This window comes from Ailuropoda melanoleuca, chromosome 7 (assembly GCF_002007445.2).
Source record: "Ailuropoda melanoleuca isolate Jingjing chromosome 7, ASM200744v2, whole genome shotgun sequence".
In the NCBI taxonomy this organism is placed as follows: domain Eukaryota; kingdom Metazoa; phylum Chordata; class Mammalia; order Carnivora; family Ursidae; genus Ailuropoda; species Ailuropoda melanoleuca.
The window spans coordinates 1,287,102-1,302,796 of NC_048224.1; the positions used below are offsets into that span (position 1 = coordinate 1,287,102).

General features: G+C 43.9%; 1 long non-coding RNA gene across 5 annotated transcripts in view; it reads left to right on the top strand.

The window, feature by feature from the left end:
• The first annotated feature begins 6,513 nt into the window (after positions 1 to 6,513).
• The window catches only part of LOC105240241, a 139,206-nt gene continuing 130,024 nt past the window's right edge, over positions 6,514 to 15,695 (top strand). For 4 of the 5 annotated variants that reach the window (XR_004626460.1, XR_004626457.1, XR_004626459.1 and 1 more), the window contains exons 1-3: positions 6,514 to 6,715; positions 10,108 to 10,206; positions 11,243 to 11,321. This is a non-coding gene — a long non-coding RNA (uncharacterized LOC105240241). Of the gene's footprint in view, positions 6,716 to 10,107; positions 10,207 to 11,242; positions 11,322 to 12,075; positions 12,125 to 15,695 lie in introns of those variants that run through there. The other variant, XR_859189.3, reaches the window with a different exon arrangement.

The window sequence follows — 15,695 nt, forward strand, 5'->3', positions numbered from 1 at the left end:
AAATGTTTTAGAGAACAAGGAATAGCTATCAATTTGGTATTTTAATCAAGTTTCTGTTGAATAAACATCACTGGAGCACCTGCTATGTGTTGAGCTTTGGGCTAGGTGGTAAGAATAGGAATAAATATTTAACATTTATCAAGTGCTTTCTTTAAGACCGGACCCATCAGCTAAGAGCCTCTGTGGTGCTTTTATACTTTGTTGATTTAGCTGAGCTGGATCTGTGGTTCTCAAGTTTCCTTCCTGGCATGGTTACGGGTTGTGGGTTGTGGGTTGTGGGTTAGAGAAATTTGCATGAGGTTTGGAAGGCAGAGTGGAGCAGCAGCAGGTGTGCTCTGGGGGTTGTGCATGTCATTGTGATCTGCCGCTTGCCCTGCGGGCGTGGGGCGGCAGCTGAAACTGCAGATCTTGCACCTGCAGACTCTTGTCTTTTAGTCTCCTGAGCCAGGTGCACGTACATCTTTGTGGTGAGGGAACCGTGTCTTTGAGGTAGAAGTGATGAAAGACACATGTGGGTTTACTTGGTCTTATGGGTTCAGGTTTGTTCTTATGGGTTGCAAGTTTTCTTGTCTCTTCCCATTTCATGTCCAGCTTTTCTGCCTGTTGACCCTGCTGACCTATAGCCCCCAGATATACAGCTAACTGCCCTCCATAGGCTTCTCCACCAGCTGCTTCTTGCAGTCCCTGTGGGTGATTCTCTCTGACCCTCTTATCCCCTTCTGGACTTGTACTTCACTAGTTCCCCCCCACAGTTGCATAAGGTCTAATCTGTAATATTGAGCTCTTATTCCACATCATTCCACATTTTGGGACTAGCAGAGGCTCAAAGGGTCTCAAGGAGAAAGTTTGAAGGACAGTCAGGAAGTTGATACTGGGGGAGAGAGAAAAGGCAACCCATGGTATGTAGTGGAGAGAAGTTTGGCAACATTGTTGTCTGCAGTAATTTAAAAACAAAATATACCTAACAAACTGGTAGATTTGGTTAAGGAGATCCAGGAAGAACACTGAATTCACCAACTGGCTTCTTTTAGTAGTGTATGAGAAAGCAGAGAGGGAATCGTTACGTTTTTCAGCAGAATTTAGAAGAAATATAGAGGACTGAAGCAAAAGCCCACAGAAGAACCTCAAAGTAAGAAATGGTCTTTGGGGAAGGAACAAACTCAGGGCAGTAAAACATTGTCTTAGGTTGACAATAAAGTCAAGGGTATGACTCTAAAATCTGATGTTAAGAACTTAGAAGTACTTAAAGGTGGGGTGCCTGTGTGGCTCAGTCGGTTAAGCCTCTGTCTTCGACTCAGGTCATGATCTCAGGGTCCTGCATCCGGCTCTGTGCTCAGAGGGGAGCCTGCTTCTCCCTCTCCCTCTGCCTGCTGCTCCCCCTTCTTGTGCGCACACTCTCGCCCTTGCTCTCTGTGTCAAATAAATAAATAAAATCTTTTTTTTTTTTTAAATTAGTACTTGAAGATGTGTCTTCTAGTCTTATAGATGCTAATGCTTTGCCTCTTACATGTTCTCTGCTGGAGAGAGAGCTTCTAAGATTTTTATGAGCTTTATCCTACAGCAGCTTGGCACAAGGAAGAAAAGGGCTTATTATAGAAAGAAATTTGGATGTGGCATTTGTCCAATAGAGTGGAATATAATTTGACACATAAGAAACATATTTTTAAAAAATATTTTGTTTATTTATTTTGAAAGTAGGCTCCACACCCAATGTGGGGCTTGAACTCACAACCCCAAGATCGAGTCGCTTGCTCTACTGACTGAGCCAGCCAAGCGCCCCAAGAAACATATATTTTTAAAAGAATTGTTTTAACTTGAAATGAACGGAGATAATTCAAAATGAAAAGAGACCTCTTTAAACTGGAAGCAAGAAGGAAGTAGGCTGGAAGTAGGCTGAGAAAGCTACTCAAGCCATTTCCGGTGGAAAAGAATGCCTGAAGTGTGGGGCTGAGAGCCCTGAGGACAGAGCCAAGAGCCACCTCAGATGCCTGAATCATTGCCTGATGGCTTTTTCCAGTAACATGGAGCTTGCTCAGCTCATTTAGGAGAGCCGAGACGTGCAAGAGACATAATGCTCTCAAAGACACCCCTTAAGCCATGAGGAGCAGGAGTCAGTGGGCAAATACTCCAGCTTCCATGTTCTTTGGTAAGCACATTCTTCATGGCTCCTCAGAGGTTTCCCCGTGGGAATAAGCCACCGTCGTCCATGGTAATAACTTACTCATTAACCTATGTTACTAGCTTTTCTCAATTTACTATCTCACGCTCACCATCCTTTGTTTAAGCTTCTTGGGATCATTCTCCAAATAAACCACCTGCACCGAATCCTTGTTTCAGGGCTTGCTTTTGGAGGAATCCAAATTAAGACCAGGAGGAAATGATTACCTCTGACTGGGAATATCTGAAGTCATGTCAGAAGTGTTCTCAAGGATTAAGAATACATATGTCCGGGTGGCTCCGTTGGTTAAGAGTCTGCCTTCAGCTAGGGTCATGATCCCAGAGTCCTGGGATCGAGACCTGCATTGGGCTCCCCGCTCAGCGGGGAGGCTGCTTTTCCCTCTCCTTCCTGCTTATGCTCTCTCTTACTATCTCTGTCTCCGTCTCTGTCTCTCTCTCTCAAATAAATGAAATCTAAAAAAACAAAAAAAAATAGAATACACAAGGCCAGCAGAATGGGGTGGAGTGGGATGGAGTTGTCATTGCTGTCAGAGTGGTAGTTTGTGTCAATGCTTGGAGGTGAGAAATGGGGTGCTGAACCTGGGGAACTGTTAGTAGTTTATGGTGCTAGCCAATCCCTTCGTGTAAGAACAATGTGCTGCTTGCTCTCTGGGCAAATGCAGCTGGGTCAGCGAGGATGATGTCAGTGAGGATGCTGAAGGAGATCCAGTCTATAGAAAACCCTTTGCATAGGTTTTACCAAAAAGCCAAAAGATAATTGTTCATGTCTAAAGCTGGTTGCCATGCTGATACCAGTAGAGGATGTTTTGCCTGAGTTTTGCTGCTACTGAGCAACCCATATTTGACCCCAACTCTCTGACCGCCCTAACTAGAGTAATGCCTTGCAACCTTGCCCGGCCACCCTAGTGTGCATCCCCTCTCTGAGAATAAGCTGAGAAAATCACTCTATCTCAGACTCTAAGGAGACCTGTGTCCTGGTTCTGCCCTTTTATCCAAGTGTCAGGGTCAGAAAACCTGTGAGGCTTGTTTTTGTGTTCACTTGGATGGATGAAGAAACTGAAGTGGCCTTCAATGCAGTAAGTCACTTCTCACAAAACTGTTGAAAAAATTGTAATGCTTATAAAGTATTTCCCACATTCAAATGAAACAAGATGGACAAAAAAAAAAATGCAGTACATCTGCATGCAGTACATCTGTCTGAATTAGAAATAGATGCACAGGGAAAAAGGGACAACTTTTCCCCCAAGGAGTTTCAGCCTATCACCAGAGATCAAGCCTTGGCACATTGGTTGGCTGGATTTCAGCCTGCTCCTTACCTTGAGCCGTGTGAGGAGATGAGCCTGAACAGGTAGGCAGAGCAATCGTGGGATGGACATAGGGGTTGTGTTAACTGGGGTATCGTGTAGGTAAAGGGCTCTGCTAAAATGTTTTAAGTGAAGGTTGACATCATTAGATTTGCATGTGTGTGTGTGTAATTTTAATTCCAGTATAGTCAACATACAGTGTTATATTAGTTTCAGGTGTACAATATACTGATTCAACAATTCTATACATTACTTAGTGCTCATCAAGATAAGTGTTCTCTTAATCCCCTCTACCTATTTCACCCAGCCCCACATACCTCCTGTCTGGTAACCATCAGTTTGTTCTCTATAGTTAAGAGTCTGTCTCTTTTTAGATTTGTGTTTTAAGAATCTTATGTCTGCTGTGGGCAGAGGAGCTTAGGGTTGAGGTCAACACTGAAGGCAAACATGATATCTTAAAATAAGCATTGTCTTTGGGGATGGGAAGGAATGGACATATTTTCTAGAAATGGGGAAGGTAGAGTGTATATGCATTGAGATGACAGACTGGTCAGAGGTGGGGAGTTGGGGGCAGACGGAAATATGGCAGACATTTTGAGCAAACAGTGGTCACTCAAAATTCTGTCTTGTTCCTACATTCTCCAGTCACCTTGGAATTAGGTGGGGTCTGTGACTAATTCAGTCTCATGGGCTATAATTAGAAGTGATGAATGAAATATATTTCAACCTTCTGCTGATCCATGATGGACATGTAGTATAAATGAAAATTAAATCATTCTGGTTAGGCAATTTTGGTTTGTCACCACGGCACAATCAAGACTATTCTGAATCATCAGGAGACCTCAAGGATGAAGCCTAGTTTCTGAGTGGGATAACTGGGTGAATGGGTAGGTCACAGAGGTGTATTGGAATGGAGGATTACTGTGTCAAGACAGAGAGATATATTTTCCAGTCCCTGACAATGAGAATAATTAGTGACTTTTCTGGAAATAAAAGCATCAGGACAAGAGCAACAGAAACTGGTCATTGCACTGAATTCACTGAACACCTTCTCGGTGTCCTGGTCTGTGCTGATGCTGGGAGGGAAACAAGAGTGAGGACACAGCCTTTGCCTTCTGGGATCTCGGTCTGACAGGTGAGATGAGGCAAACACACAAAAGAGTCAAACAAGCAAGGCAAGCAAGTAACCCCCAAAGAGGGAGAAATGTCCATGGGTTCAAGGGGGAAGAAATGAGTAGAAGACCTAGGTTAAAGTTCCTCTAGTCACAACAAAGGGGAGGGGACCTATGGGCACCCACTATTCCACCTAGGAAAACCAAGTCTAAAGCACATACGACTAAAGGACTCTAGAAAAGTCACAGAGAAATACAAAGTAAAGCCTAAGCCTGATGCATATTTGCCCAGTGAAGACAACTGGAGTAAAAATGAATCCATGTCACTGGCAGGACAGATTTTTCATGGCCAGAGCAACCATTTTAAGGTTCCTCTGGGTCATCTGTCCTATATCCCCAAAGACAGGGAGACAGGGTCCTGATAAATATCTCATGGGCTGCTGGAAGGGGCCCTGCTGAGTGCTTAGAAAGGAGAGTTACTATTTTTTAATGCATCTTTTTATTAGTACTCCCTGTCACCAATCCTCCCCTCATCAGGAGCATGTGCACACACACACACACACACACACACACACACACTCATCCCCCACACCCTCCAATTCCCAGTCAGGAACACAGAACTCTGGCCATCAGGGCACAGAGAGCAATGTCTTGAATTCCCTCACTAATGTTACAGATCACTTCATAGGAAAGGATGGAAAGGCAGATATTCCCTACAGGGACACATTTGCTAATCAGATGTTAGCGGAAGAGCCTCTGCGGTTTGCAATCTATGTGCTTATTTTATTTAACGCCTGGATGTATGGCTGTACCAGTGCTAACTTTCCTCACTTGGGTTGTCTCGAGCATCCTCCCCACTCCTGTGAACATCTGAACATCCGGCTTCCCAGTGCTATGGAGGCTATTAAATTAGCTTAGACAGCAGGTGGGCAGCTGAAGAAATTGGAAAACAACAGCTGATCTAAGTCACAGTGCACTGTGGACCCCTGTGAGGGGGATGTGAGATATAGACCTTATCATGAGAGCCCATTCAGCAAGGGACTGGCTCCCCCTCCACTGCCCCAGAAATGCCAGCTCCAAACAGTCACTTATGAGTAGAAAAAAGTGGAGTGCTGGGCTTTCTTAGCACCCCCTTCAGCATCATCTCTGCTTGGAGTCATCCAGCCTCTAAAGGCGGTCCCAGGCAGTGTGTGTGTGTGTGTGTGTGTGTGTGTGTGTGTGTGTGCGCGCGCGCGCGCACGCTGGGGGAATGGGTATGGAGTGAGGATCCTGCCTCATATTGGCATCAAAATCAAGGAGCTCCCGTGATGCAAGAATGTAGCTGGGACTGAATGAGGATGGGAGAAAGGAAATAATAGAGCCAACATTTGCTGGGTACCCCCCTATGTGCCAGGCACTTGCTTTACCTGCAATGTTTATATGGGAATGTTTCATTTACTTTTTCTAACCACCTTATGATGGAGGCAATACTGTGTGTACGTATTTTTCAGAGGCAGAGACCAAGGCACAGAGAAGAGGCAACACAATCCGTGTTTGAACCTCTGCAATCTCGCTTCCGAGTTTATATTCTTCACTATCATGTTGGCAGGCTGCAGCATGGAGAGGGGGTAGCAGCAAATATAGAAGTGCTTTAAGCGGGCAACTGCTAAGGGGCAGGGATAAACCATGCCCACACCCCTAGGAGAACACCAAAGCAGGACCTAGAAAGTTCAGTGGAAGTGAGTGAAGAGAAATGTCACTGCCTTTGGGTCTTTGAATCATTCCACATTCTGCAAAAATGATGCCACCCCTGAGTTCTCTGCTTCCTGAAGATAGATTCCTTGCATCAGGTGGGTGGGGAGAGGAGATCATTTTCCCAGAGTCTTCAGAGTGCTTGGCCTGGAATAAGATGAATCAGAATCAGCAGCTGCAGCAGCACAGGAAACAGTGGTTGGGGCCACAGAGAGCCTGGTCCTGTTATTGTTCTTGTCATCATCAACCCTTCCTGTGGGTGTCAAGTTCCTGGTAATAAATACTGTAGCAGTAGTAAAGCTACTATGCATACAGTGTCAATTAGATGCTGGTCATTGTTCGAAGTGCTTTGCCGTATTAAGAACCTGATCCTGACAATAACCCTATGAGGTAAGTATCATTTCTGCTTTACAGATGAGGAGACTGAGGCACAGGGAGGTTAAGGGACTTGCCCAAATTCACCTAATTAGTGAAATGCAGAGCTGGGGTTTGATTCAGGTAGTCTAGCACCTGAGTCCAAGGCTTTAACCTCTCAAGCCCCCTTCAGGGGTTTGCCATCTGAGAGATGTCAAGGATGCTGCAGGATGTGAAGTCCTTGTACCCAGTAAAGAGCTATGCACATGAGCAGAGGAGAGGAAACATTTATTCTGCATATTCTCAAGGAGAATAATATCGTTGGAGTAGGGTATGACATGTGAACAGGGCGGGGGCGGGGAAGCAGTGGCTGGAGCTTTCTTTGGTGCCTGGGGTATCGACATGTGTGAGTAATCTCTGCTGTCTGGATAGTCTGGTTCCCTTCCTTCAATATTCTACTTTGGCCGTTGTCAGGGGAAATAGCTCCGTTTGGGCCAAAGGGAAGGCAGATGTTGCCAATTTGGAGGAGTGGCATGATTAAGTTGTGAATGCACCAATTTGCCCCCTGACTCAGAGCCTACAACCTCTGTTCTCAGTCCTGCTGAAGAATTTATTAGCAGAAGGCTGAGAAGCCACATTTCCAAAAGTCCAGTTCAACACTAAGGGAGGAGAGGGTCCAGCCTTGTATTGCAAGGTGTCCCAGAGAAGTAAAAAGAAGTATGTCGAACAAGGAGTTTCCTTGTGGGGAGAGAAGCAGAGGGTCAGGTTAACCCACCCAGAGCTTAGGGCAACCTTACTTCAGGTGGGAAGATACCATTAAGTCAATGTCCATGGAAAAGAAGGGGAGCTAATGCTTATCCAGTTTTCTGTTTATGCCAGGAACTGTGTGTATATTGTCTCATCCAATCTTCTCAACTTTCTGTGTGAGGATCGTGGTATTTTATTGTTCTCATTTTACACAAAAGGAAATAAACTCAGAGAGGTTAAGATATATACCTAAGGATGCCCAGCTAGTTAAGGGCAAAACTGGGATTTAAGACCAGGTGGGATTTGACCTTTAGAACTCACTGGTGACTGTGGATACTAAGCCAATGCACCCCTCAGCTCCGTGCAGGTAAACCAGTACACCTCACCAATGTCTATCTGAGTAAGTCAGCATACTCCACTAATACCTCTAGGTAACCTGAGAGTATTTGGCATGGTGTTCTAACTGGTGGGTGGGATTTTACAGGACAGGATACAGCAGAGAGAAACCAAATGCTCACTTTGCAAAGTGAATATTATGGGGCAAGTTGGAAGCATCTTGGAGGGATTTGGTTTAGGAGAGTGAAGCCTAGAGAGCTGCCTCCAAACCAGCCTTCAGGACTTGAAAGTGTCCTTGGTGGCACTTTAAAGATGCGTTTGTCCTGAGAATAGGAGATGAGGGACATCCTGAACATATTTAGGTCAGAGTCTAAAGGGAAAATTCTTTTTTCGCTGAAAAGGGAATTACACTCTGGAGATTGTATAATCTCCTTCCCTCAGTCCTTTAAGTAAAAGGAAAATGTCTGTTAAGGAAGGATGGTGGATATTGAAGTTTGCCAAACCCAGATGAGCTTCCCAGCCCTAGCCTGCAGGCTGGAGGAAATACAGACTCCGGGCTCCCTGTCGGACTTTCTGAGTCAGATGTGGAGGCAGGCCTGAGCAGCTCAGTAATGAGAAACAACATAATTTCGACTCACAGGAAACTGATGCCCACTGCTGGAAGCTTTAAACCTGCTCTGAAGTTCTAATTTCTAAGTGAGTATGGAGTTCTTCAGAGCCACTTCCAGTCAACCACTCTGGCATTATGCTTAACTAGATTTTCTTAACCTGGATTTCACTGGCTTCGACGGCACCAGAAATCCCATAAAATTGGAGGTAAATTCTGCATGTATGTGTATTTTTGTGGAGAGAGGGTCTTTTATATTGATCAGATTCACAGAGAGATCCATGATTATAACACGTTGAGAACCTTAGCAGTATGTTTTGGCAACTTCTCTGAGCCCATTTGAGATCTTTACAAAAAAAGGAGGCTCATTGATTTATAGATACATTTTCGTTTGTGGTGTGAGTTTGTATGTGTGTATGTATGTATTGGTGTGTTTGGTGCAGCACAAAATGATACTACCCAGAGACACCACTCAAGGTATTCATAACACTTAGCTCAAATTACTTAATAAAAAATTATATGCAATAAAAAACCCAAACAATCCATTTAGAAAATAAGCAAAAGACTTGAACAGACATTTCACTGAAAAAGATATACAGATGGCAATAAGCTTATGAAGAGATGCTCAAGATCATTAGCCATTAGGGAAATGCAAATTAAAACCACAGTGAGACATCACTACACACCTATCATAATGGCTAAAATAAAATGTAGTGACTGGTGGGGACGCATAGAAACTGGATCGCTAATACATTGCTGATGGGAATGTAAAATGATACAGCTGTTCTGGAAAACCACTCAGCAGTTTTTAATGCAGCTAAACATATAACTACCATACAACCTAGCATTTGCACTTCTGTGCATTTATCCCAGAGAAATCGTAACTTAGGTTCACACCAAAGTCTGTATATGAATATTGTTGCAGTTTTGTTCATAATGGCCAAGAACTAGAAATTACCCAGATGTTCTTCAATAGCTGAATGGTTAAAGACACTGTGGTACGACTCTTTAATGGAATATTACTCAGCAGCAAAAAGAGTAAACTATTGATACATGCAACAAGTTGGGTAAATCTCCAGAGAATTTTGCAGAGTGAAAAAAGCCAATCTTAAAGGTTACATATTGTATGATTCCATATATACAATATTATTGAAGTGACAAAATTATATAAATGGATAACCAATTAGTGGTTGTCAGGGGTTAAGGAGATGGTAGGCATAGGAAGGAGGCAGGCTTGGCTATAAAAGGGCCCCATGAGGCATCCTTGTGCTGATGGAAATGTTTTGTATCTTGAAGGTATCAAAGTAAGTACACTAGTTATGATGTTGCGCTATGATTTTGTAAGATGTTACCATTGAGGGAAAACTGGGTAAAGTGTAGACAGAATATCTCTGCATTATTTCTTATAACTGCATGTGAATCAACAAACATCTCAAAATAAACAGTTTTAAAAATCGTACCCACCCAAGAAGGATAAAATTTTATCACCCCTGGGAGTATTCTAAAGGATGAGCTCAATGGTATGAAAGCCATTCTGAAAGAAGAGAAGTGCCTGGTGTGAGGGTGGCAAGACTAGGACAACGTGCAGCCTCCCAGGGACTCTTGGGAATTGACGCTCATCGCCTGGGTCAGCTCTGTACTGATTGAACAGTCAGTCTAATCACCTTAGCATGGCTCTGTGTAAGAGGGCAGAATGTGGTTCTGGAGGACCTCATCCACTGTTTCACCCATCTTTCAGCATCTTGGGAGTCTGGACACCATTCCAGGATGGGCTTGATCAGCGCTGAATGAACCAGTTTGAGACACATGATCAGATGAAACTGACAGGACATAGTGAGTGAGTACGTTGTGTACAATGCATGTTGTGTGTGCATAAAAATAACATTCCAGCGGGCCAGCAAGGTGTTAGGTAGTTGCTTTCACTTGTGTGATTCCGTTGAATCCTTAAGATAATCCTATGATTCAGGCTTTCTTATTCCTTTTTTGCAGATGAGGAAATGAAGGCCTAGTAAAGTAAAGTGACTTGCCTTAGGTCTCATAACAAGAGAGTGGCATAGTTAGTATTGAAACCAGGTCTTCCTGAACGTAAAAGTTTATCATGTGCAGGTCCTCATGAGGAAGGAAGACAGGGAAGGAAATCTAAGGACTTTTTCTTTTCTGGACCCATGTTTTTAGCTGGTAATTTGAATGACAGTGGAATTAAAGAAAAGCTGTGTCAGTGAATTTGCCTGAACAAAAATAAAAAGGAATGATTTTTCAGAATCTTTCTGAAGCCAAAGTGATACTGATTCCTCTGGCTTTATCAGGACCTTGCTTTGGGTCCCCCCAAGTGCTGACATCTGTCTGGCACTTGGTTCCAAGTCCTAAGGACAGAGTGCATGGGAAGTACTGTGAGCACTGCTGACTTTTGTGCTCTGCCTGCTCTCTTTCCTGGGCTGGCCGCAGGAGCCCACAGCAGGAGACGATAGGCATCTCAGTGCTGCTCATCAGTATGGGGCAGACGGGACAGGCGTGGTACCCTTGGACCAGCGGGCCCCTCTACCCCACCTTGTCTCTCTTCACAGTGAAAGAGAACTTGGTAGAACAAATGAACAAGACTAACATGTAACAACATAGCAAGTATTTAAAAGCAAACTGGCAACAATGTGGCGATCATACAACAAAAGCATGATAAAAAGTCACGGCTTATAGTAATGTTACTAAAATAATGAATGGCATAAGAACAGTGGCCACTGGAAAAGTCAGGTATTTACAATTTCATTTATCAAGTATTATCACTAGTCACTGTGCTGAGCATTTTGCATGCTTTATGTCTTTTACTTCACCCAAAACCTATGAGGTGAGTCTTATTATTATTCCCACTTTACACATAGGAAATGAAGACACAGAGAGAAGCTAAGTCACTTCTCAAGGTCCACAGTTAGTACAGGAGAGACCAGATTTCAAATCCAGGTAAGCGGACTCCTCTTCTTAATCACACTCTGCTACAACTAAAAACAATATTAATGATGCCTGATACTGTTGAAGGCAGTTAGTTAGGTTCTAACAGTATAGCTGGGGGCCAGCAAAGAGGAAGTCATGGCCAGCTATGTGGAAAGTCAGAGGCCTGTCCTGGCAGCATCCCACAAGAAGCCAGATCAAACCTGACAGGCCCAAGATGGTGGATGCCATGACAGGAAACCCTGACCAACTGAGGAAGAAAGGGCACAAAACCCTGCTCCCAAGAAACCCCTGTCCCAAGTGATGGATATTCCACCCCATGGTTAACAACTGTCAATAAAAGATAGAAATGCAAACCCCAGGGCATGAGGATCTCTCTCAAGCTTACCTGCTCTCACATCTAGAGAGTGGTTCCACTTTCATACTCTTTCCTGCTTGTGTCGCTTGTAAGCTGTGTGTGTTGTGGCTATCCTTGAATTCTTCCTCATGGTGACACCAAGAAACTTTGCCATGTTCGCTATGAGGTTGAGGCCTCCGGGCCTGGGTTCCCCTGGTTCCCTCGGCAACACCATGCTCATCACTGGCTGAGTAGTGGTCCTTGTGCCAGTTCCAAGTGTTGCATGTCGGCCACACTGCTCGTAATGCTGGCTTAGTGTGCTTTATAAACTGTAGTGATCTGATCATTTAAATTTGTGAATGCCAAACTTCAGTCACCCTCAGTAACTGACTCAGTGGATTATTGTTTTTTATTTTTCATTTTTTTAAGGTTTATTTATTTGACAGAGAGAACACAAGCAGGGGCAGTGGCAGAGATAGAGGCAGAGGAAGAAGCAGACTCCCCGCTGAGCAGGGAGCCTGCCACTGGGCTTGATCCCAGGACCCTGGCATCATGACCTGAGCCAAAGGCAGATGCTTAACCCACTGAAACACCCAGGTGCCCTTCAGTGGATTATTGTTAGGAAGCCCTCTGAAGCAGGTAAATATTGGAAGTTTCTTGAATTGAGTAGCATTCTGATATCTAAACAAATGACTTGTGCTTTTATACGTGTTTGCAGCCATTAGGGAAGCCCTAGGGGCCTCAGATTGTACTTTGAGAAAGGCTGATGTTTAAGACTGAGTCAAGATTTCTGGAAAGACCATTTCCCTAATGCCCTCTCTGAGGAAATCCCTAGGAACTGGGTAGAAGCAATGCTCTAGAAATTTTACACCCAGTCAGAAGACTGGTAATTTTTTTCAGCTTATTAAAAAAAGGCAAATCTACGGACTCTGAGAAACAAACTGAGGGCTTCAGAGGGGAGGGGGGGTGGGGGAATGGGATAGACTGGTGATGGGTATTAAGGAGGGCACGTATTGCATGGTGCACTGGGTGTTATACGCAAGTAATGAATCATGGAACTTTACATCAGAAACCAGGGATGTACTATATGGTGACTAACATAATAAAATAAAAAAAAATTAAAAAAAAAAGGCAGAACAATTGTGTTGCTGACTTCAGTGGTCAGAGGGTCCAGCCATTTCCTCCAGGGACCCTAATTGAGGACTAGGTCTTGTAGAATAGTTTGAGTAACATTTTGAAGCCCAGAAAATCCCAAATTTGCATGCCTGGACAAGGAATGGGGGCAATGCCTCACCAATAACTTAATTATATTTTCCCTGATGTCTGGAGAGATCCTCGTGGCACATGATACTTAAATATAGATGGTTTCAGGTTCTTGTTAGGAGGGGGTTTCAGTAATTAAAGAAAACAGAAATTTCATTCAGTTTCAACATTTCCCATTTGTAATTATCCTCTTGAAGTCCCTTGTAATTATTCTTTTTTAAGAAGATCTTTTGCATTAGCATATTCAATCTAAATTGTTTAATTAGATGATGGTTTGCTCAAATTAAAGATGAATAAGTTTCCTATGTAACCATCAAAAAAGACTGTTTTGTGCTTTGATACATTGGTGGAGAGGACACCAAAAAGCCAGGGAGAAAGGCAGGATTGTGCAGACATTGCCAGATAATGATGCAAATTTCATATCCACGCTTTAAGCCCCTCTAGCTTTATGTCACAGACAAACATCAAACTGGGCACTTTGCATTTTGCCAGTTGCCCCTAGCTAGGCTACTCATTGATTTGTTGAGTCCCTGCCGTGTGCCAGACACTTGCTAGGAGCTGACCATGGTGGAACAAAAGTAGCAAGTGTCAATGACTTTCTGGAGCTTACGGTTTTGTGGAGAGACAGATATTCATCAAAAAATCAGTGTGAGGGGCGCCTGGGTAGCGCAGTCGTTAAGCGTCTGCCTTAGGCTCAGGGCGTGTTCCCGGTATTCCGGGATGAGTCCCACATCGGGCTCCTCCGCTGGGAATCTGCTTCTTCCTCTCTCACTCCCCTGCTGTGTTCCCTCTGTCGCTGGCTGTCTCTCTGTCACATAAGTAAAGAAAATCTTTTAAAAAAAATAAAAAAATCAGTGTGAGTTTTACTTTCAAACTGAAATTAGCATTAAAAGAAGCAAACTAATATGTTTGCATGAGAAATTATGCAAAAGAGCGTTGGGAGATCATTGTTCCTGGGTCATTCATGTTCCTACATGTGTTCTGACAGCTTTTGTTCTGGCTATCTTTTCAAGAATGTTTGTGTAGCAAACAGCCTTAAAGGATACAGTATCTCCCTCTGGGGCGGAGGGTAGCATTGTTTCCTGATCAGTACAGGAAAAACGTCTCCCTCTGGGCAAAGGTTGGGCAGGTTTGCTAGCAGCCCCATTATACTATTGGGGGTTTTCTAAGATTGGGCTTCCTTAGCTATGATGCAAACGCATTGCGGGCACAGTAACCATCGGGGCTATTTGGCAGCTCCCTCATGGGACTGGTGGCTTGGGGTTAAGGGCAGTCAGTGCAAACATGGGGCTCACACTGCTTGCATTGAATAATAAAGTCCTTTGTCTCTGACCTACAAACCTGTGTCTTCTATCAGCATCCATGAAATGGTGGCAGCCTAACTGGTTAGTTTGCACATAGGGTCAATTCCCAGATCTTCTATAACCCCTGGCACAAATGGGAGTAGGACTTTTCCTGTCCCTCTTTCTCCTCCTCTTCCTTCTTCTCTCCCTGAGGCCTCCTTACTCCTCTTCCTCCTTCCCCTTCTTTTCTTCCTCCTCCTTCTCTTTAACATATGTGTCTCCAACAGATTTTTTTTTTTTTTTTTTTGGAAATGAATGAATTTGGGGGAGAGGAAATCATGGGGTCAGGGGAGAGGACAGAATAGAAAATAAACACAAATGTAAGTTGTTTTGATAATTGTTTTATAATTACAACAAACAAGTAGAGAGAATGCCTTGCACAAAACAACAAAATAAAGATGGAGGTATTCCCTTAGCAAGGCTGAAGATTTTAGTGTCTGGGATTTTGGACCATAGGCTATGGACAGTCCTTGTTTTTGGGTGAATCAGTGGGTGTGTGGTACTCAGTTTGTTTTTGCTATGGTTCTTTCTAAAAACAAGTGAAAGGCCCTCAGGACTGTGTCAATGGGACAGTTACATGCTCTAGTGATGACATCTCTTCTTTTTTCTTCTGAGGAGACTGCTCAGCCTTTCCATTTTTCTGGTGTGGATAGAGAAGGTCTGCCCTAGTTTCTGAAGCTTAGCCACAGAACTTTACGGCCATAACACTGGTTCATGGCTTCTTACCTCTTGGTGGTACAGTTTATAAGTTCCTTTCTCACAGGGTAGAGCAGACATTTGATGTTTGCTGGGAAGCACCTGTGTGTGGCCGTAAGACTCCTCTAGAAGGAACTCAGGACATGGTGAGAGAGAAAAACTAAATCAAAGCTGATCCATGGTGTTCTGCAGCTGAAAGCTACCTCTAGGACTTTTCTCTTAAGTCCTTCTGGTGTAGAAGTATTGAACAGTCAGGGACTGGTTCTAGGTCACCAATAGGACATAAGACTTTGGGTAAATCTCTTAAAAGTCTCTGAGACTCAGTTTCCAGATCTATGAACTGGTCCTCTCAACAGGGGCAGATGCAATGAGCCTAAATGTTTGATAATAGACACCCAATGATAAGCAGCCCAAAGTTGTCATGGCAGTGGGACTGTCTTCAAGTACTTGGGCCCCCTACATTTCTGCCCTATCTTGTTAGCATGTGATTGCCATTCCCAGTGTCACTCCTGGTCTAAGAAAGTTGTTGAAACTCCAGTCCTCTTCTCTGACTTTCAGGAGGTAGGGCAGAGGGGAAGAGCAAAAAGGCCATACCCACCATGGAGCCAGCTCCAAGGGAGGCTGGAAAATGTAATTTTTTAGTTAGACCACACATATTCTGTTGCTAAGAAAGGGCAGCATGGTGGGAGGAGATGGGTATTGGGTGGACTCCCAGCAGTTTTTGCCACAGGCAAAAATCCAGACTTG